Source organism: Crinia signifera, chromosome 5, assembly GCF_055691185.1.
Source record: "Crinia signifera chromosome 5, ASM5569118v1, whole genome shotgun sequence".
In the NCBI taxonomy this organism is placed as follows: domain Eukaryota; kingdom Metazoa; phylum Chordata; class Amphibia; order Anura; family Myobatrachidae; genus Crinia; species Crinia signifera.
In genome coordinates, this window is record NC_139221.1 from 123,787,301 (window position 1) to 123,810,999 (window position 23,699).

The following is a 23,699-nucleotide window of genomic DNA, read 5'->3' on the forward strand; positions in this document are numbered from 1 at the left end:
GAGAACATATTATCACACCTCTTTTCTTATTTTTTTAGGTAACTGCAAACTTCGATTCAAGACAACGATCAATGACGAAGTACCGAAACAGGAGACACAAGACAGGTAATTAATAATATTAATTACTGATAATATGTACCCGGTATACATTCACACTAAAAAACGTGTCTAGCCAATCCATAGGCCATAGGCCCTTGTTCAGGTTGACTTGCTCGGATGTGAATTTGAATCCTTGCCGGTCACCCTAACCCCGCCTTGCGAATGGTTTGCCGGCACCAGCCATACAGTTTTTTATAGATAGATAAGATAGATAAGTTAGATAGATAAGATATTCGCTCGGATGCGAATTTCAATCCTTGCCGGTCAATCTAACCCGCCTTGCGGATGGTTGGCCGGTAGCAGGCATTCAGTTTTTTATAGATAGATAAGATGGATAGATAAGATAGATAAGTTAGATAGATAAGATATTCGCTCGGATGCGAATTTCAATCCTTGCCGGTCAATCTAACCCGCCTTGCGAATGGTTTGCCGGTACCAGGCATTCAGTTTTTTATAGATAGATAAGATAGTTAGATAAGATAGATAAGTTAGTTACATAAAATATTCGCTCGGATGCGAATTTCAATCCTTGCCGGTCAATCTAACCCGCCTTGCGAATGGTTGGCCGGTACCAGGCATTCAGTTTTTTATAGATAGATAGATAAGATAGATAAGTTAGATAGATAAGATATTCGCTCTTATGCGAATTTCAATCCTTGCCGGTCAATCTAAACCGCCTTGCGAATGGTTGGCCGGTACCAGGCATTCAGTTTTTTATAGATAGATAAGATAGATAAGTTAGATAGATAAGATATTCGCTCGGATGCGAATTTCAATCCTTGCCGGTCAATCTAACCCGCCTTGCGAATGGTTGGCCGGCACCAGGTATTCAGTTTTTTATATATAGATAAGACAGATAAGATAGATAGATAAGATAGATAGATAACATAGGTAGATAAGATGCGATAGATAAGATACGATAGATAAGATAGATAGATAAGATAGATAGATAGTTAGATTGATTGATACAGTATAGTGCCTTATTTTGTGTCAATGTGTATCGAGAACATATTATCACACCTCTTTTCTTATTTTTTTAGGTAACTGCAAACTTCGATTCAAGACAACGATCAATGACGAAGTACCGAAACAGGAGACACAAGACAGGTAATTAATAATATTAATTACTGATAATATGTACCTGGTATACATTCACACTAAAAAACGTGTCTAGCCAATCCATAGGCCATAGGCCCTTGTTCAGGTTGACTTGCTCGGATGTGAATTTGAATCCTTGCCGGTCACCCTAACCCCGCCTTGCGAATGGTTTGCCGGCACCAGCCATACAGTTTTTTATAGATAGATAAGATAGATAAGTTAGATAGATAAGATATTCGCTCGGATGCGAATTTCAATCCTTGCCGGTCAATCTAACCCGCCTTGCGAATGGTTGGCCGGTAGCAGGCATTCAGTTTTTTTATAGATAGATAAGATAGATAGATAAGATAGATAAGTTAGATAGATAAGATATTCGCTCGGATGCGAATTTCAATCCTTGCCGGTCAATCTAACCCGTCTTGCGAATGGTTGGCCGGTACCAGGCATTCAGTTTTTTATAGATAGATAAGATAGTTAGATAAGATAGATAAGTTAGATAGATAAGATATTCGCTCGGATGCGAATTTCAATCCTTGCCGGTCAATCTAACCCGCCTTGCGAATGGTTGGCCGGTACCAGGCATTCAGTTTTTTATAGATAGATAGATAAGATAGATAAGTTAGATAGATAAGAAATTCGCTCTTATGCGAATTTCAATCCTTGCCGGTCAATCTAACCCGCCTTGCGAATGGTTGGCCGGTACCAGGCATTCAGTTTTTTATAGATAGATAGATAAGATAGATAAGTTAGATAGATAAGAAATTCGCTCTTATGCGAATTTCAATCCTTGCCGGTCAATCTAACCCGCCTTGCGAATGGTTGGCCGGTACCAGGCATTCAGTTTTTTATAGATAGATTAGATAGATAAGATAGATAAGTTAGATAGATAAGATATTCGCTCGGATGCGAATTTCAATACTTGCCGGTCAATCTAACCCGCCTTGCGAATGGTTGGCCGGCACCAGGTATTCAGTTTTTTATAGATAGATAAGACAGATAAGATAGATAGATAAGATAGATAGATAACATAGGTAGATAAGATGCGATAGATAAGATACGATAGATAAGATAGATAGATAAGATAGATAGTTAGATTGATTGATACAGTATAGTGCCTTTTTTTGTGTCAATGTGTATCGAGAACATATTATCACACCTCTTTTCTTATTTTTTTAGGTAACTGCAAACTTCGATTCAAGACAACGATCAATGACGAAGTACCGAAACAGGAGACACAAGACAGGTAATTAATAATATTAATTACTGATAATATGTACCCGGTATACATTCACACTAAAAAACGTGTCTAGCCAATCCATAGGCCATAGGCCCTTGTTCAGGTTGACTTGCTCGGATGTGAATTTGAATCCTTGCCGGTCACCCTAACCCCGCCTTGCGAATGGTTTGCCGGCACCAGCCATACAGTTTTCTTCTGCGGCAGACGTCAGGGGCCAGAGGGATTACATTGGGTAGAGAGTGAGGTCACGACCTTTCCAGCACCAGAAAGGATAAAACTTCTGGACTGCCCAGAGACAGCCCTGGCTCCTCCCTCCTCTACCCCGCCTCCTAGGCTAGCTTACTTTCAGTTTTTGATTGTGCTGGCAGGAGCCAACACGCATTTTGAAAGGGCTGCTGTTAAAGCAGCTTAAACTTCGTTTTGAATTTTTTTTTTATTCTTATTTTTACACAGACTGGAGTCAGTGACAGAGCAGCAGCACTGGGGGTCTGTTAGATCCCTGCACTGCGCTCCATCACCCGGGACCCGGCAGCCCAACACCACCCACGTGGCTCCCACAAGCGGAGGTGTTCGGCTGGCTCTGAAGCACTGGAGAGCACAGCCGTGACGGGGACCGGGACATCAGCGGTGACAACCGCTTTCAGGTAACGCGCTCCCCGCTGGGAGTGCGAATGCGCACGCAGTTATAGCGGCTGAGCAGCCCGGTGGGGGGGATCGCCGGGCTGCACTAGCAAGCGGCCAGAACGCCTCCTTTCACTAGGTGTGCACCCTGACCCGCTGGACCACCAGGGAGACTTTGAGTGTGGGCAGCGGCGTCGGTATGCGGGGCCGCCCGGCAAGCGCCGGATCCCCGCCATTTTACCGACGCCGCATGAGTCATGAAATCCCGGTGGCCATTTGCTAGTAGGGGGAAGGGAGCCTCTCCTCACACAGCCCCTCTCCCGGAGACAGGAGCTAGGATGTACCCACGGGGTTTCCAGCCCTGATCTCTTCCTGCCTGCCTGCTGCACGTGTAAGAAGGACACAGAGAGCTCTCTGCCAGTCTGGAGTTCCATCTCTTCACTGCCGGGCCATATGGGCAAATCCCACCTGTACCTCTCCTACTGGAGCACAGGGTACAGTACTTTATGCTCCTGCCGGCCTATGTGCTTTGCGGAGCTCAGTGCCACTTTTATTATTATATGCATTGTGCTGTGTCTCATAACTGTGTTAACACCATCACTGCATGTCAGAAGTATAGGTGTTAGCTGTACCAGTTTAGCTGCCTCTTGTACAATCTTAGAGGACAGCGATAGTGACACAGGGACTCCTATATTGGTGTCCTGCACACATTGCAAGGCTGGCCCAAGTACCACCGGCCAGCCTGGGCATATGAGTATAGCCTGATGGCGCGGCTACCCTTTCAAAAAGGGACGCCATTGTAAGGACGGAGTCCATGGTACTTTCCCAGCTATCAGGCGGTTCTGGCGGTCATTTTAACATACTTGCCGCCATTGCACGCTGCTGGAGGCTCCTGACTGCTAATGCCAGGGCTGTGCTCAAGCTTGTCCTGATTAACTGCATATTGAATGCAGCTGCTCCCCCAGGTTCTGTGTTCAGACAGTGGGGTTTAGAGCATAGTGGGACAGTATTGGGCTGTATGTAAATTAGGTCATAGCACTCCTGTGTTATATACAATGGTATTGTTGATGGCCTGTGGCAGCTCATCTCCTTATACTGTCTCTCTTATCCAGTGATTCTATCTCTGGTTACCTATACCTACTCTCTCTCCCTGTGTGTTTGTAGTGTATATATTGTCAGGTGGAAAGTGTATAACTCAGTTTACATTGTCATCTGAGGCCATATACCCTGTTGCCTTGCCTGATGTATTTTTCCTCTGTGACATAGAGATCGTTAGATTTCTGCAATAAGCCTCTAATTGTGCAATGTGTATCTGCTGGCTGACAAAATAAAAACCCCTTCTTGCTTTCTTCCAGAAAGATACTGTGTTCTCAGATTACAGTTTATGGGGGGACAGTTTGCTGCCAGCTAGGTCATACAGAGGACAGCAGGAAGTCTTATACCCTGCTATCAGGGTGACACAGAGGTCACTGCCTTACTCTAATGCACAGATACTGAGGGTAACATTGCACTGTCACATACAGAGGACAGCAGGAAGTCTTATACCCTGCTATCAGAGTGACACAGAGGTCACTCCATTAATCAAAGGCAAGGGCAGCAATGTCTAATGCAGGTAGCATGACTTGTATGTTACTAACTCATGAGTTAGCAAAGTTATCCATAGCAAGTCAATTAGAAATCACAGTGTGTGCAGCCATTACAGTTCTGGTCCAGACACTTGGTGTAAGACACCTCTGCTAACTTTTAAACCCTGTCGGAACATAGTCCAGGCCTGTTTTACCCTAATAGAGCAATAGCTCAATCAGCAACGCTCCCGTCTCTTAAGTAGACAAGGCGCACGGCTATAAGGATTCAGTCCCCACAATACAGGGGTTATTTCATGTTCTGACAGGGCACTATGGCAAACGTCACCAACGGTGGACTCTGAGATGTAATTTCTCCACAGGATAACCTTTGGTATTCCTGGTCATTGGAAGTTGGAACATTGCACTGTCACATACAGAGCTGGTTGTGGTGTGTACGCACAATACAATCCAGTGTGGGATCTGACTATGTAGTCGGATTTACATTAGGATCACATGCATCTAACATGCAGATCGCACATTTGAGATAATTTGACTTAGTATTCCTCCAGGCCTCTAGTAGCCTTGCACCCCAGCGGGGTAGCATTTTTGGGAGATGCAGCTGTGGAGGTGCAGTACGAACTGTGTAATGGTTAACATTACTACCTCACGGCACTGATGTCAATCTATATTCATACCACACTGGATATGCCCAATCTCATTTGAGATCACATGGGAACACCAGCTGTTGTAGATAACATGGGTTCCATTCAAACAACGCCATTACCCTAACTGGGTGGAGTTTATGTATATTCTCCACGTAATTGCGTGGGATTACTCCGGGTGCTCCCGTTTTCTCCCACAAACAATTCGGTTTGTCATTTCTTATGGTTCTCCTTTAAGTTATGTTAGCGGAGTAACACTGGCTGTAGCTTTTATAATTAAAAGCTAATATGGCCTTGACTATGCATCCCTTCAGGGACGCAATTTCACTTTGGTAGAAGTTTTACTGGTTGCCAATGTTGACGGCCTTGTTCATTTCAGCGCCACCATATGCTATATACCAATATGTTGCCTCTTAATCTGTACGACCTATTGTATAGGGGTACATGAATGCATATGTTTATGTTTGTAGGCATTTGTGTGTGTACGTGTGTGTATATATATGTACATACACAATATATATATGTGTATGTATATATATATATATATATATATATATATATATGTATGTATATTAGTGGATATATATAGCGGTGCTAGGTCAGCATTCTCGCTTCTTACATTCAAACAGCGGTTCGATATAGTTTCCTGTTTGTTTGTTTTCTAATGTATCTACATACACATACATTATAACCAAAACTGATCCTTTTGGTAAATCCGTGTTTTATACACGCAACAGTACATCTTAAGACATAGACTGGATAATGCTATTATGGAAAAGATGCTTCTGTCTTGAAACCTAAGTGAAAAAGACAGTCCTGTGGGATTTCTGCAAGGTAGAACCTTGGTTTCTAGGTCACCCTGTGCAGGTCCAGTCGGGTGATGCAAAAAAGGGTGGTTTGTTATCAACCACTAGGGTGACACTCTGAGTGGGCCGGCTATGAGCCTACGGCCACACCACCCTGAACACGCCTGATCTCGTCTGATCTTGGAAGCCAAGCAGGGTCAGGCCTGGTTAGTACTTGGATGGGAGACCATCTGGGAATACCAGGTGCTGTAGGCTTAGGCCTCCCGCTTCTTCCAATGGGAGCGCAAGATCCCGGCCTTGTTGGCAAAACTATACCAACAGATGGACCCTCCCTTCGGAGGTGTTCCTGTGGTTGGTAGGCCATTGGGGTGGACCAATGGTGGTTTGATGGCTTTGCGTCACATTTACCAGGTCACCCTGTATGTGTCCAGGTCTCGAGACCCTGCAGGTTACAGAGTCCACGCTCTGTTATGTCAGTCCAGTGGCTATTCGTGCGGAGGTAGGCTTTTCACCATTTTTGCTCCTCCTCAAAGTAATTTGTACATTAAAAGTGGAGGTGGGGGCACCTTAATCCAGGAGAATCTGGTTCTCGGATCTGTGAACCCTGTTAGGGGTCTCTCTTATCTGTCTGCCTCTGGGGCCAGAACTGCTCACAGGGCTGTTAAGACAACCTAATTAAAAGCCACGGGATTGAATTCAATCCCAGAATTTACCGTTTGTCTAGGGTTTTGTCCTTTCGGTAGAAGTAGTGGGGGCTGGTCTCCGCCTGTTTCTTTAAAGCAACAGGGCTCAGCTCTCTCCTTTGTATTCCACAGCCTATGAGCTCTGTGGTATGATCTCCGCTCATTCTTGCAGGGGGTCCTGCAGATCCAACCTCTGGTTGTTACAAACATGGTGGTTTGATAAAATCTTTCTCTGATTCTTTGGGCCCTTTAGGGCTCTTTACAGGCTAACTGGGACAACGGTTTTCCTGTTGACCGTTGCTGCTGGGTGTCTGCCTGGTAGGCTCTGTTAGGTCAATCGCCTTTCATAGTCTTTCATTCTCATAGAACGGATTCTTTGAAACGTTACTTTACACCTCACAAGGTGGTTCCTGAATTTCAAGTCATCCAGGAGATAGTGATCCCTGCCCTTTGTAGGCCGGCGGTCTCTCCTGGGCAGCAATCAACTGGAGATGGTCTGTGCTTTGCACGACTATGTACATCACGCTGTAATACTTTGGCCATCTGACTCTCTCTTTATCCACTAGAGAATTCATAAGAGGGGCTGGTCTGCTACCATGCAGACTATTGCCAGCCGATATCTGCGGTCGTTTATCAAGCAGGATTCCTTGTTCACCTCACTCTCCGTTCTTGCAGGGGTACGGGCTCATTCCACTACATCTGTGGGTGTGTTTCGGGCTTTTACAGGTGGTGCAACGGCAGAGCAACTTGGCAAGGCGGCAACTTGGTCGTCTGCCAACGATTTCTTACGCTTTTTTGCGTTTGTTATGTTTGCCTCTCAGAACTCGGCATTCGTCCAGAATATACTGGCCGCGGCACAGGCGCGTCCCCACCCTTAGGTGGCTGCTTTAGGACATCCCAATGTAATCCCTCTGGCCCCTGACGTCTGCCGCAGAAGAAACTGAGATTTATGTCTTACCTGTTAAATCTCTTTCTTCGAGGACGTCAGGGGCCACAGGGATCCCTCCCTGCCGCGCCTGCTTCATGGTATTGAAGTTCATAGTTCCTCCGTTGAGTGAACTTAGTTAAAAGTTCCTTTGTTGAGGTACTTATACATGTCACAGTTATGGTTCCTCTGTTGAGCAACCACACACACATATATTTGTTGAATGTGTTACTGTATGGGTTTCTCTTCCTTCTATCTTGTCTCCTGCCTGGCTTTGGAAAAAACTGAAAGTAAGCTAGCCTAGGAGGCGGGGTAGAGGAGGGAGGAGCCAGGGCTGTCTCTGGGCAGTCCAGAAGTTTTATCCTTTCTGGTGCTGGAAAGGTCGTGACCTCACTCTCTACCCAATGTAATCCCTGTGGCCCCTGACGTCCTCGAAGAAAGAGATTTAACAGATAGACATAAATCTCAGTTTTTATAGATAGATAAGATAGATAAGTTAGATAGATAAGATATTCGCTCGGATGCGAATTTCAATCCTTGCCGGTCAATCTAACCCGCCTTGCGGATGGTTGGCCGGTAGCAGGCATTCAGTTTTTTATAGATAGATAAGATAGATAGATAAGATAGATAAGTTAGATAGATAAGATATTCGCTCGGATGCGAATTTCAATCCTTGCCGGTCAATCTAACCCGCCTTGCGAATGGTTGGCCGGTACCAGGCATTCAGTTTTTTATAGATAGATAAGATAGTTAGATAAGATAGATAAGTTAGATACATAAAATATTCGCTCGGATGCGAATTTCAATCCTTGCCGGTCAATCTAACCCGCCTTGCGAATGGTTGGCCGGTACCAGGCATTCAGTTTTTTATAGATAGATAGATAAGATAGATAAGTTAGATAGATAAGATATTCGCTCTTATGCGAATTTCAATCCTTGCCGGTCAATCTAACCCGCCTTGCGAATGGTTGGCCGGTACCAGGCATTCAGTTTTTTGGAATGGGATCATTCGTCAGACTGCATTTAGGTCTACAGTCATTAGGTCGACCCCACTAGGTTGACTGGCAGGAAGGTCGACCTGACTTAAGGTCGACATGGGCCAAGGTCGACATGACTTAAGGTCGAATTTGCATAAAGGTCGATATGAGGAAGGTCGACTGGTCATAAGGTCGACATGGGTTTTTCACTGTTTTTTTATCCGAATGTCGACACAGTCGACATGGACACAGTTGGCAATGAGAATCGGACCCTCGCATCGCTCGCTTCGCTCGCAATGCTTCGGGCACGGTGCCTCGCTGCGCTCGGCACACTATTTTATTCTCCCACCACGCCCTAGTGGATGGTAGGGCATGAAATACCGCCTGTCGGCACATGTCGGCTCAAAAAACAGTGAAAAACCCATGTCGACCTTATGACCAGTCGACCTTCCTCATGTCGACCTTTATGCAAATTCGACCTTAAGTCATGTCGACCTTGGCCCATGTCGACCTTAAGTCAGGTCGACCTTCCTGCCGGTCGACCTAGTGGGGTCGACCTAATGACTGTAGACCTAAATGCAGTCTGACGAATGACCGCATCCCCAGTTTTTTATAGATAGATAAGATAGATAAGTTAGATAGATAAGATATTCGCTCGGATGCGAATTTCAATCCTTGCCGGTCAATCTAACCCGCCTTGCGAATGGTTGGCCGGCACCAGGTATTCAGTTTTTTATAGATAGATAAGATAGTTAGATAAGATAGATAAGTTAGATAGATAAGATATTCGCTCGGATGCGAATTTCAATCCTTGCCGGTCAATCTAACCCGCCTTGCGAATGGTTGGCCGGCACCAGGTATTCAGTTTTTTATAGATAGATAAGATAGATAAGACAGATAAGATAGATAGATAAGATAGATAGATAACATAGGTAGATAAGATGCGATAGATAAGATACGATAGATAAGATAGATAGATAAGATAGATAGATAGTTAGATTGATTGATACAGTATAGTGCCTTATTTTGTGTCAATGTGTATCGAGAACATATTATCACACCTCTTTTCTTATTTTTTTAGGTAACTGCAAACTTCGATTCAAGACAACGATCAATGACGAAGTACCGAAACAGGAGACACAAGACAGGTAATTAATAATATTAATTACTGATAATATGTACCCGGTATACATTCACACTAAAAAACGTGTCTAGCCAATCCATAGGCCATAGGCCCTTGTTCAGGTTGACTTGCTCGGATGTGAATTTGAATCCTTGCTGGTCACCCTAACCCCGCCTTGCGAATGGTTTGCCGGCACCAGCCATACAGTTTTTTATAGATAGATAAGATAGATAAGTTAGATAGATAAGATATTCGCTCGGATGCGAATTTCAATCCTTGCCGGTCAATCTAACCCGCCTTGCGAATGGTTGGCCGGTACCAGGCATTTAGTTTTTTATAGATAGATAAGTTAGATAGATAAGATATTCGCTCTTATGCGAATTTCAATCCTTGCCGGTCAATCTAACCCGCCTTGCGAATGGTTGGCCGGTACCAGGCATTCAGTTTTTTATAGATAGATAAGATAGATAGATAAGATAGATAAGTTAGATAGATAAGATATTCGCTCGGATGCGAATTTCAATCCTTGCCGGTCAATCTAACCCGCCTTGCGAATGGTTGGCCGGCACCAGGTATTCAGTTTTTTATAGATAGATAAGATAGATAAGACAGATAAGATAGATAGATAAGATAGATAGATAACATAGGTAGATAAGATGCGATAGATAAGATACGATAGATAAGATAGATAGATAAGATAGATAGATAGTTAGATTGATTGATACAGTATAGTGCCTTTTTTGGTGTCAATGTGTATCGAGAACATATTATCACACCTCTTTTCTTATTTTTTTAGGTAACTGCAAACTTCGATTCAAGACAACGATCAATGACGAAGTACCGAAACAGGAGACACAAGACAGGTAATTAATAATATTAATTACTGATAATATGTACCCGGTATACATTCACACTAAAAAACGTGTCTAGCCAATCCATAGGCCATAGGCCCTTGTTCAGGTTGACTTGCTCGGATGTGAATTTGAATCCTTGCCGGTCACCCTAACCCCGCCTTGCGAATGGTTTGCCGGCACCAGCCATACAGTTTTTTATAGATAGATAAGATAGATAAGTTAGATAGATAAGATATTCGCTCGGATGCGAATTTCAATCCTTGCCGGTCAATCTAATCCGCCTTGCGGATGGTTGGCCGGTAGCAGGCATTCAGTTTTTTATAGATAGATAAGATAGATAGATAAGATAGATAAGTTACATAGATAAGATATTCGCTCGGATGCGAATTTCAATCCTTGCCGGTCAATCTAACCCGCCTTGCGAATGGTTGGCCGGTACCAGGCATTCAGTTTTTTATAGATAGATAAGATAGTTAGATAAGATAGATAAGTTAGATAGATAAAATATTCGCTCGGATGCGAATTTCAATCCTTGCCGGTCAATCTAACCCGCCTTGCGAATGGTTGGCCGGTACCAGGCATTCAGTTTTTTATAGATAGATAGATAAGATAGATAAGTTAGATAGATAAGATATTCGCTCTTATGCGAATTTCAATCCTTGCCGGTCAATCTAACCCGCCTTGCGAATGGTTGGCCGGTACCAGGCATTCAGTTTTTTATAGATAGATAAGATAGATAAGTTAGATAGATAAGATATTCGCTCGGATGCGAATTTCAATCCTTGCCGGTCAATCTAACCCGCCTTGCGAATGGTTGGCCGGCACCAGGTATTCAGTTTTTTATATATAGATAAGACAGATAAGATAGATAGATAAGATAGATAGATAACATAGGTAGATAAGATGCGATAGATAAGATACGATAGATAAGATAGATAGATAAGATAGATAGATAGTTAGATTGATTGATACAGTATAGTGCCTTATTTTGTGTCAATGTGTATCGAGAACATATTATCACACCTCTTTTCTTATTTTTTTAGGTAACTGCAAACTTCGATTCAAGACAACGATCAATGACGAAGTACCGAAACAGGAGACACAAGACAGGTAATTAATAATATTAATTACTGATAATATGTACCCGGTATACATTCACACTAAAAAACGTGTCTAGCCAATCCATAGGCCATAGGCCCTTGTTCAGGTTGACTTGCTCGGATGTGAATTTGAATCCTTGCTGGTCACCCTAACCCCGCCTTGCGAATGGTTTGCCGGCACCAGCCATACAGTTTTTTATAGATAGATAAGATAGATAAGTTAGATAGATAAGATATTCGCTCGGATGCGAATTTCAATCCTTGCCGGTCAATCTAACCCGCCTTGCGAATGGTTGGCCGGTACCAGGCATTCAGTTTTTTATAGATAGATAAGTTAGATAGATAAGATATTCGCTCTTATGCGAATTTCAATCCTTGCCGGTCAATCTAACCCGCCTTGCGAATGGTTGGCCGGTACCAGGCATTCAGTTTTTTATAGATAGATAAGATAGATAGATAAGTTAGATAGATAAGATATTCGCTCGGATGCGAATTTCAATCCTTGCCGGTCAATCTAACCCGCCTTGCGAATGGTTGGCCGGCACCAGGTATTCAGTTTTTTATAGATAGATAAGATAGATAAGACAGATAAGATAGATAGATAAGATAGATAGATAACATAGGTAGATAAGATGCGATAGATAAGATACGATAGATAAGATAGATAGATAAGATAGATAGATAGTTAGATTGATTGATACAGTATAGTGCCTTTTTTTGTGTCAATGTGTATCGAGAACATATTATCACACCTCTTTTCTTATTTTTTTAGGTAACTGCAAACTTCGATTCAAGACAACGATCAATGACGAAGTACCGAAACAGGAGACACAAGACAGGTAATTAATAATATTAATTACTGATAATATGTACCCGGTATACATTCACACTAAAAAACGTGTCTAGCCAATCCATAGGCCATAGGCCCTTGTTCAGGTTGACTTGCTCGGATGTGAATTTGAATCCTTGCCGGTCACCCTAACCCCGCCTTGCGAATGGTTTGCCGGCACCAGCCATACAGTTTTTTATAGATAGATAAGATAGATAAGTTAGATAGATAAGATATTCGCTCGGATGCGAATTTCAATCCTTGCCGGTCAATCTAACCCGCCTTGCGGATGGTTGGCCGGTAGCAGGCATTCAGTTTTTTATAGATAGATAAGATAGATAAGATAGATAAGTTAGATAGATAAGATATTCGCTCGGATGTGAATTTCAATCCTTGCCAGTCAATCTAACCCGCCTTGCGAATGGTTGGCCGGTACCAGGCATTCAGTTTTTTATAGATAGATAAGATAGTTAGATAAGATAGATAAGTTAGATAGATAAGATATTCGCTCGGATGCGAATTTCAATCCTTGCCGGTCAATCTAACCCGCCTTGCAAATGGTTGGCCGGTACCAGGCATTCAGTTTTTTATAGATAGATAGATAAGATAGATAAGTTAGATAGATAAGATATTCGCTCTTATGCGAATTTCAATCCTTGCCGGTCAATCTAACCCGCCTTGCGAATGGTTGGCCGGTACCAGGCATTCAGTTTTTTATAGATAGATAAGATAGATAGATAAGATAGATAAGTTAGATAGATAAGATATTCGCTCGGATGCGAATTTCAATTCTTGCCGGTCAATCTAACCCGCCTTGCGAATGGTTGGCCGGCACCAGGTATTCAGTTTTTTATAGATAGATAAGACAGATAAGATAGATAGATAAGATAGATAGATAACATAGGTAGATAAGATGCGATAGATAAGATACGATAGATAAGATAGATAGATAAGATAGATAGATAGTTAGATTGATTGATACAGTATAGTGCCTTATTTTGTGTCAATGTGTATCGAGAACATATTATCACACCTCTTTTCTTATTTTTTTAGGTAACTGCAAACTTCGATTCAAGACAACGATCAATGACGAAGTACCGAAACAGGAGACACAAGACAGGTAATTAATAATATTAATTACTGATAATATGTACCTGGTATACATTCACACTAAAAAACGTGTCTAGCCAATCCATAGGCCATAGGCCCTTGTTCAGGTTGACTTGCTCGGATGTGAATTTGAATCCTTGCCGGTCACCCTAACCCCGCCTTGCGAATGGTTTGCCGGCACCAGCCATACAGTTTTTTATAGATAGATAAGATAGATAAGTTAGATAGATAAGATATTCGCTCGGATGCGAATTTCAATCCTTGCCGGTCAATCTAACCCGCCTTGCGAATGGTTGGCCGGTAGCAGGCATTCAGTTTTTTTATAGATAGATAAGATAGATAGATAAGATAGATAAGTTAGATAGATAAGATATTCGCTCGGATGCGAATTTCAATCCTTGCCGGTCAATCTAACCCGCCTTGCGAATGGTTGGCCGGTACCAGGCATTCAGTTTTTTATAGATAGATAAGATAGTTAGATAAGATAGATAAGTTAGATAGATAAGATATTCGCTCGGATGCGAATTTCAATCCTTGCCGGTCAATCTAACCCGCCTTGCGAATGGTTGGCCGGTACCAGGCATTCAGTTTTTTATAGATAGATAGATAAGATAGATAAGTTAGATAGATAAGAAATTCGCTCTTATGCGAATTTCAATCCTTGCCGGTCAATCTAACCCGCCTTGCGAATGGTTGGCCGGTACCAGGCATTCAGTTTTTTATAGATAGATAGATAAGATAGATAAGTTAGATAGATAAGAAATTCGCTCTTATGCGAATTTCAATCCTTGCTGGTCAATCTAACCCGCCTTGCGAATGGTTGGCCGGTACCAGGCATTTAGTTTTTTTTAGATAGATAAGATAGATAGATAAGATAGATAAGTTAGATAGATAAGATATTCGCTCGGATGCGAATTTCAATACTTGCCGGTCAATCTAACCCGCCTTGCGAATGGTTGGCCGGCACCAGGTATTCAGTTTTTTATAGATAGATAAGACAGATAAGATAGATAGATAAGATAGATAGATAACATAGGTAGATAAGATGCGATAGATAAGATACGATAGATAAGATAGATAGATAAGATAGATAGTTAGATTGATTGATACAGTATAGTGCCTTTTTTGTGTCAATGTGTATCGAGAACATATTATCACACCTCTTTTCTTATTTTTTTAGGTAACTGCAAACTTCGATTCAAGACAACGATCAATGACGAAGTACCGAAACAGGAGACACAAGACAGGTAATTAATAATATTAATTACTGATAATATGTACCCGGTATACATTCACACTAAAAAACGTGTCTAGCCAATCCATAGGCCATAGGCCCTTGTTCAGGTTGACTTGCTCGGATGTGAATTTGAATCCTTGCCGGTCACCCTAACCCCGCCTTGCGAATGGTTTGCCGGCACCAGCCATACAGTTTTTTATAGATAGATAAGATAGATAAGTTAGTTAGATAAGATATTCGCTCGGATGCGAATTTCAATCCTTGCCGGTCAATCTAACCCGCCTTGCGGATGGTTGGCCGGTAGCAGGCATTCAGTTTTTTATAGATAGATAAGATAGATAGATAAGATAGATAAGTTAGATAGATAAGATATTCGCTCGGATGCGAATTTCAATCCTTGCCGGTCAATCTAACCCGCCTTGCGAATGGTTGGCCGGTACCAGGCATTCAGTTTTTTATAGATAGATAAGATAGTTAGATAAGATAGATAAGTTAGATAGATAAAATATTCGCTCGGATGCGAATTTCAATCCTTGCCGGTCAATCTAACCCGCCTTGCGAATGGTTGGCCGGTACCAGGCATTCAGTTTTTTATAGATAGATAGATAAGATAGATAAGTTAGATAGATAAGATATTCGCTCTTATGCGAATTTCAATCCTTGCCGGTCAATCTAACCCGCCTTGCGAATGGTTGGCCGGTACCAGGCATTCAGTTTTTTATAGATAGATAAGATAGATAAGTTAGATAGATAAGTTATTCGCTCGGATGCGAATTTCAATCCTTGCCGATCAATCTAACCCGCCTTGCGAATGGTTGGCCGGCACCAGGTATTCAGTTTTTTATATATAGATAAGACAGATAAGATAGATAGATAAGATAGATAGATAACATAGGTAGATAAGATGCGATAGATAAGATACGATAGATAAGATAGATAGATAAGATAGATAGATAGTTAGATTGATTGATACAGTATAGTGCCTTATTTTGTGTCAATGTGTATCGAGAACATATTATCACACCTCTTTTCTTATTTTTTTAGGTAACTGCAAACTTCGATTCAAGACAACGATCAATGACGAAGTACCGAAACAGGAGACACAAGACAGGTAATTAATAATATTAATTACTGATAATATGTACCCGGTATACATTCACACTAAAAAACGTGTCTAGCCAATCCATAGGCCATAGGCCCTTGTTCAGGTTGACTTGCTCGGATGTGAATTTGAATCCTTGCTGGTCACCCTAACCCCGCCTTGCGAATGGTTTGCCGGCACCAGCCATACAGTTTTTTATAGATAGATAAGATAGATAAGTTAGATAGATAAGATATTCGCTCGGATGCGAATTTCAATCCTTGCCGGTCAATCTAACCCGCCTTGCGAATGGTTGGCCGGTACCAGGCATTCAGTTTTTTATAGATAGATAAGTTAGATAGATAAGATATTCGCTCTTATGCGAATTTCAATCCTTGCCGGTCAATCTAACCCGCCTTGCGAATGGTTGGCCGGTACCAGGCATTCAGTTTTTTATAGATAGATAAGATAGATAGATAAGATAGATAAGTTAGATAGATAAGTTAGATAGATAAGATATTCGCTCGGATGCGAATTTCAATCCTTGCCGGTCAATCTAACCCGCCTTGCGAATGGTTGGCCGGCACCAGGTATTCAGTTTTTTATAGATAGATAAGATAGATAAGACAGATAAGATAGATAGATAAGATAGATAGATAACATAGGTAGATAAGATGCGATAGATAAGATACGATAGATAAGATAGATAGATAAGATAGATAGATAGTTAGATTGATTGATACAGTATAGTGCCTTTTTTTGTGTCAATGTGTATCGAGAACATATTATCACACCTCTTTTCTTATTTTTTTAGGTAACTGCAAACTTCGATTCAAGACAACGATCAATGACGAAGTACCGAAACAGGAGACACAAGACAGGTAATTAATAATATTAATTACTGATAATATGTACCCGGTATACATTCACACTAAAAAACGTGTCTAGCCAATCCATAGGCCATAGGCCCTTGTTCAGGTTGACTTGCTCGGATGTGAATTTGAATCCTTGCCGGTCACCCTAACCCCGCCTTGCGAATGGTTTGCCGGCACCAGCCATACAGTTTTTTATAGATAGATAAGATAGATAAGTTAGATAGATAAGATATTCGCTCGGATGCGAATTTCAATCCTTGCCGGTCAATCTAACCCGCCTTGCGGATGGTTGGCCGGTAGCAGGCATTCAGTTTTTTATAGATAGATAAGATAGATAGATAAGATAGATAAGTTAGATAGATAAGATATTCGCTCGGATGCGAATTTCAATCCTTGCCAGTCAATCTAACCCGCCTTGCGAATGGTTGGCCGGTACCAGGCATTCAGTTTTTTATAGATAGATAAGATAGTTAGATAAGATAGATAAGTTAGATAGATAAGATATTCGCTCGGATGCGAATTTCAATCCTTGCCGGTCAATCTAACCCGCCTTGCAAATGGTTGGCCGGTACCAGGCATTCAGTTTTTTATAGATAGATAGATAAGATAGATAAGTTAGATAGATAAGATATTCGCTCTTATGCGAATTTCAATCCTTGCCGGTCAATCTAACCCGCCTTGCGAATGGTTGGCCGGTACCAGGCATTCAGTTTTTTATAGATAGATAAGATAGATAGATAAGATAGATAAGTTAGATAGATAAGATATTCGCTCGGATGCGAATTTCAATTCTTGCCGGTCAATCTAACCCGCCTTGCGAATGGTTGGCCGGCACCAGGTATTCAGTTTTTTATAGATAGATAAGACAGATAAGATAGATAGATAAGATAGATAGATAACATAGGTAGATAAGATGCGATAGATAAGATACGATAGATAAGATAGATAGATAAGATAGATAGATAGTTAGATTGATTGATACAGTATAGTGCCTTTTTTGTGTCAATGTGTATCTAGAACATATTATCACGCCTCTTTTCTTATTTTTTTAGGTAACTGCAAACTTCGATTCAAGACAACGATCAATGACGAAGTACTGAAACAGTAGACACAAGACAGGTAATTAATAATATTAATTACTGATAATATGTACCCGGTATACATTCACACTAAAAAACGTGTCTAGCCAATCCATAGGCCATAGGCCCTTGTTCAGGTTGACTTGCTCGGATGTGAATTTGAATCCTTGCCGGTCACCCTAACCCCGCCTTGCGAATGGTTTGCCGGCACCAGCCATACAGTTTTTTATAGATAGATAAGATAGATAAGTTAGATAGATAAGATATTCGCTCGGATGCGAATTTCAATCCTTGCCGGTCAATCTAACCCGCCTTGCGAATGGTTGGCCGGTACCAGGCATTCAGTTTTTTATAGATAGATAAGATAGTTAGATAAGATAGATAAGTTAGATAGATAAGATATTCGCTCGGATGCGAATTTCAATCCTTGCCGGTCAATCTAACCCGCCTTGCGAATGGTTGGCCGGCACCAGGTATTCAGTTTTTTATAGATAGATAAGACAGATAAGATAGATAGATAAGATAGATAGATAACATAGGTAGATAAGATGCGATAGATAAGATACGATAGATAAGATAGATAGATAGATAAGATAGATAGATAGTTAGATTGATTGATACAGTATAGTGCCTTTTTTTGTGTCAATGTGTATCGAGAACATATTATCACACCTCTTTTCTTATTTTTTTAGGTAACTGCAAACTTCGATTCAAGACAACGATCAATGACGAAGTACCGAAACAGGAGACACAAGACAGGTAATTAATAATATTAATTACTGATAATATGTACCCGGTATACATTCACACTAAAAAACGTGTCTAGCCAATCCATAGGCCATAGGCCCTTGTTCAGGTTGACTTGCTCGGATGTGAATTTGAATCCTTGCCGGTCACCCTAACCCCGCCTTGCGAATGGTTTGCCGGCACCAGCCATACAGTTTTTTATAGATAGATAAGATAGATAAGTTAGATAGATAAGATATTCGCTCGGATGCGAATTTCAATCCTTGCCGGTCAATCTAACCCGCCTTGCGAATGGTTGGCCGGTAGCAGGCATTCAGTTTTTTATAGATAGATAAGATAGATAGATAAGATAGATAAGTTAGATAGATAAGATATTCGCTCGGATGCGAATTTCAATCCTTGCCGGTCAATCTAACCCGCCTTGCGAATGGTTGGCCGGTACCAGGCATTCAGTTTTTTATAGATAGATAGATAAGATAGATAAGTTAGATAGATAAGATATTCGCTCTTATGCGAATTTCAATCCTTGCCGGTCAATCTAACCCGCCTTGCGAATGGTTGGCCGGTACCAGGCATTCAGTTTTTTATAGATAGATAAAATAGATAAGATAGATAAGTTAGATAGATAAGATATTCGCTCGGATGCGAATTTCAATCCTTGCCGGTCAATCTAACCCGCCTTGCGAATGGTTGGCCGGCACCAGGTATTCAGTTTTTTATAGATAGATAAGACAGATAAGATAGATAGATAAGATAGATAGATAACATAGGTAGATAAGATGCGATAGATAATATACGATAAATAAGATAGATAGATAGTTAGATTGATTGATACAGTATAGTGCCTTTTTTTGTGTCAATGTGTATCGAGAACATATTATCACACCTCTTTTCTTATTTTTTTAGGTAACTGCAAACTTCGATTCAAGACAACGATCAATGACGAAGTACCGAAACAGGAGACACAAGACAGGTAATTAATAATATTAATTACTGATAATATGTACCCGGTATACATTCACACTAAAAAACGTGTCTAGCCAATCCATAGGCCATAGGCCCTTGTTCAGGTTGACTTGCTCGGATGTGAATTTGAATCCTTGCCGGTCACCCTAACCCCACCTTGCGAATGGTTTGCCGGCACCAGCCATACAGTTTTTTATAGATAGATAAGATAGATAAGTTAGATAGATAAGATATTCGCTCGGATGCGAATTTCAATCCTTGCCGGTCAATCTAACCCGCCTTGCGAATGGTTGGCCGGTAGCAGGCATTCAGTTTTTTATAGATAGATAAGATAGTTAGATAAGATAGATAAGTTAGATAGATAAGATATTCGCTCGGATGCGAATTTCAATCCTTGCCGGTCAATCTAACCCGCCTTGCGAATGGTTGGCCGGTACCAGGCATTCAGTTTTTTATAGATAGATAAGATAGTTAGATAAGATAGATAAGTTAGATAGATAAGATATTCGCTCGGATGCGAATTTCAATCCTTGCCGGTCAATCTAACCCGCCTTGCGAATGGTTGGCCGGTACCAGGCATTCAGTTTTTTATAGATAGATAGATAAGATAGATAAGTTAGATAGATAAGATATTCGCTCGGATGCGAATTTCAATCCTTGCCGGTCAATCTAACCCGCCTTGCGAATGGTTGGCCGGCACCAGGTATTCAGTTTTTTATAGATAGATAAGACAGATAAGAGAGATAGATAAGATAGATAGATAACATAGGTAGATAAGATGCGATAGATAAGATACGATAGATAAGATAGATAGATAAGATATATAGATAGTTAGATTGATTGATACAGTATAGTGCCTTTTTTTGTGTCAATGTGTATCGAGAACATATTATCACACCTCTTTTCTTATTTTTTTAGGTAACTGCAAACTTCGATTCAAGACAACGATCAATGACGAAGTACCGAAACAGGAGACACAAGACAGGTAATTAATAATATTAATTACTGATAATATGTACCCGGTATACATTCACACTAAAAAACGTGTCTAGCCAATCCATAGGCCATAGGCCCTTGTTCAGGTTGACTTGCTCGGATGTGAATTTGAATCCTTGCCGGTCACCCTAACCCCGCCTTGCGAATGGTTTGCCGGCACCAGCCATACAGTTTTTTATAGATAGATAAGATAGATAAGTTAGATAGATAAGATATTCGCTCGGATGCGAATTTCAATCCTTGCCGGTCAATCTAACCCGCCTTGCGAATGGTTGGCCGGTAGCAGGCATTCAGTTTTTTATAGATAGATAAGATAGATAGATAAGATAGATAAGTTAGATAGATAAGATATTCGCTCGGATGCGAATTTCAATCCTTGCCGGTCAATCTAACCCGCCTTGAGAATGGTTGGCCGGTACCAGGCATTCAGTTTTTTATAGATAGATAAGATAGTTAGATAAGATAGATAAGTTAGATAGATAAGATATTCGCTCGGATGCGAATTTCAATCCTTGCCGGTCAATCTAACCCGCCTTGCGAATGGTTGGCCGGTACCAGGCATTCAGTTTTTTATAGATAGATAGATAAGATAGATAAGTTAGATAGATAAGATATTCGCTCTTATGCGAATTTCAATCCTTGCCGGTCAATCTAACCCGCCTTGCGAATGGTTGGCCGGTACCAGGCATTCAGTTTTTTATAGATAGATAAGATAGATAGATAAGATAGATAAGTTAGATAGATAAGATATTCGCTCGGATGCGAATTTCAATCCTTGCCGGTCAATCTAACCCGCCTTGCGAATGGTTGGCCGGCACCAGGTATTCAGTTTTTTATAGATAGATAAGATAGATAAGACAGATAAGATAGATAGATAAGATAGATAGATAACATAGGTAGATAAGATGCGATAGATAAGATACGATAGTTAAGATAGATAGATAAGATAGATAGATAGTTAGATTGATTGATACAGTATAGTGCCTTTTTTGTGTCAATGTGTATCGAGAACATATTATCACACCTCTTTTCTTATTTTTTTAGGTAACTGCAAACTTCGATTCAAGACAACGATCAATGACGAAGTACCGAAACAGGAGACACAAGACAGGTAATTAATAATATTAATTACTGATAATATGTACCCGGTATACATTCACACTAAAAAACGTGTCTAGCCAATCCATAGGCCATAGGCCCTTGTTCAGGTTGACTTGCTCGGATGTGAATTTGAATCCTTGCTGGTCACCCTAACCCCGCCTTGCGAATGGTTTGCCGGCACCAGCCATACAGTTTTTTATAGATAGATAAGATAGATAAGTTAGATAGATAAGATATTCGCTCGGATGCGAATTTCAATCCTTGCCGGTCAATCTAACCCGCCTTGCGAATGGTTGGCCGGTACCAGGCATTCAGTTTTTTATAGATAGATAAGATAGATAAGTTAGATAGATAAGATATTCGCTCTTATGCGAATTTCAATCCTTGCCGGTCAATCTAACCCGCCTTGCGAATGGTTGGCCGGTACCAGGCATTCAGTTTTTTATAGATAGATAAGATAGATAGATAAGATAGATAAGTTAGATAGATAAGATATTCGCTCGGATGCGAATTTCAATCCTTGCCGGTCAATCTAACCCGCCTTGCGAATGGTTGGCCGGCACCAGGTATTCAGTTTTTTATAGATAGATAAGATAGATAAGACAGATAAGATAGATAGATAAGATAGATAGATAACATAGGTAGATAAGATGCGATAGATAAGATACGATAGATAAGATAGATAGATAAGATAGATAGATAGTTAGATTGATTGATACAGTATAGTGCCTTTTTTTGTGTCAATGTGTATCGAGAACATATTATCACACCTCTTTTCTTATTTTTTTAGGTAACTGCAAACTTCGATTCAAGACAACGATCAATGACGAAGTACCGAAACAGGAGACACAAGACAGGTAATTAATAATATTAATTACTGATAATATGTACCCGGTATACATTCACACTAAAAAACGTGTCTAGCCAATCCATAGGCCATAGGCCCTTGTTCAGGTTGACTTGCTCGGATGTGAATTTGAATCCTTGCCGGTCACCCTAACCCCGCCTTGCGAATGGTTTGCCGGCACCAGCCATACAGTTTTTTATAGATAGATAAGATAGATAAGTTAGATAGATAAGATATTCGCTCGGATGCGAATTTCAATCCTTGCCGGTCAATCTAACCCGCCTTGCGAATGGTTGGCCGGTACCAGGCATTCAGTTTTTTATAGATAGATAAGATAGTTAGATAAGATAGATAAGTTAGATAGATAAGATATTCGCTCGGATGCGAATTTCAATCCTTGCCGGTCAATCTAACCCGCCTTGCGAATGGTTGGCCGGTACCAGGCATTCAGTTTTTTATAGTTAGATAGATAAGATAGATAAGTTAGATAGATAAGATATTCGCTCTTATGCGAATTTCAATCCTTGCCGGTCAATCTAACCCGCCTTGCGAATGGTTGGCCGGTACCAGGCATTCAGTTTTTTATAGATAGATAAGATAGATAGATAAGATAAATAAGTTAGATAGATAAGATATTCGCTCGGATGCGAATTTCAATCCTTGCCGGTCAATCTAACCCGCCTTGCGAATGGTTGGCCGGCACCAGGTATTCAGTTTTTTATAGATAGATAAGACAGATAAGATAGATAGATAAGATAGATAGATAACATAGGTAGATAAGATGCGATAGATAAGATACGATAGATAAGATAGATAGATAAGATAGATAGATAGTTAGATTGATTGATACAGTATAGTGCCTTTTTTTGTGTCAATGTGTATCGAGAACATATTATCACACCTCTTTTCTTATTTTTTTAGGTAACTGCAAACTTCGATTCAAGACAACGATCAATGACGAAGTACCGAAACAGGAGACACAAGACAGGTAATTAATAATATTAATTATTGATAATATGTACCCGGTATACATTCACACTAAAAAACGTGTCTAGCCAATCCATAGGCCATAGGCCCTTGT

General features: G+C 40.9%; 1 long non-coding RNA gene and 1 other non-coding gene across 3 annotated transcripts in view; both read left to right on the top strand.

Annotated features, from left to right (window-relative positions):
* Nucleotides 1-23,699, top strand: part of LOC146079539 (uncharacterized) — a 210,598-nt gene that overhangs the window by 25,566 nt on the left and 161,333 nt on the right. The gene's annotated exons all lie outside the window — the stretch shown is intronic.
* LOC146006136 (5S ribosomal RNA) lies at nucleotides 6,225-6,343 on the top strand. Its single transcript, XR_014444106.1, has one exon. It is a non-coding gene; the product is annotated as a 5S ribosomal RNA (ribosomal RNA).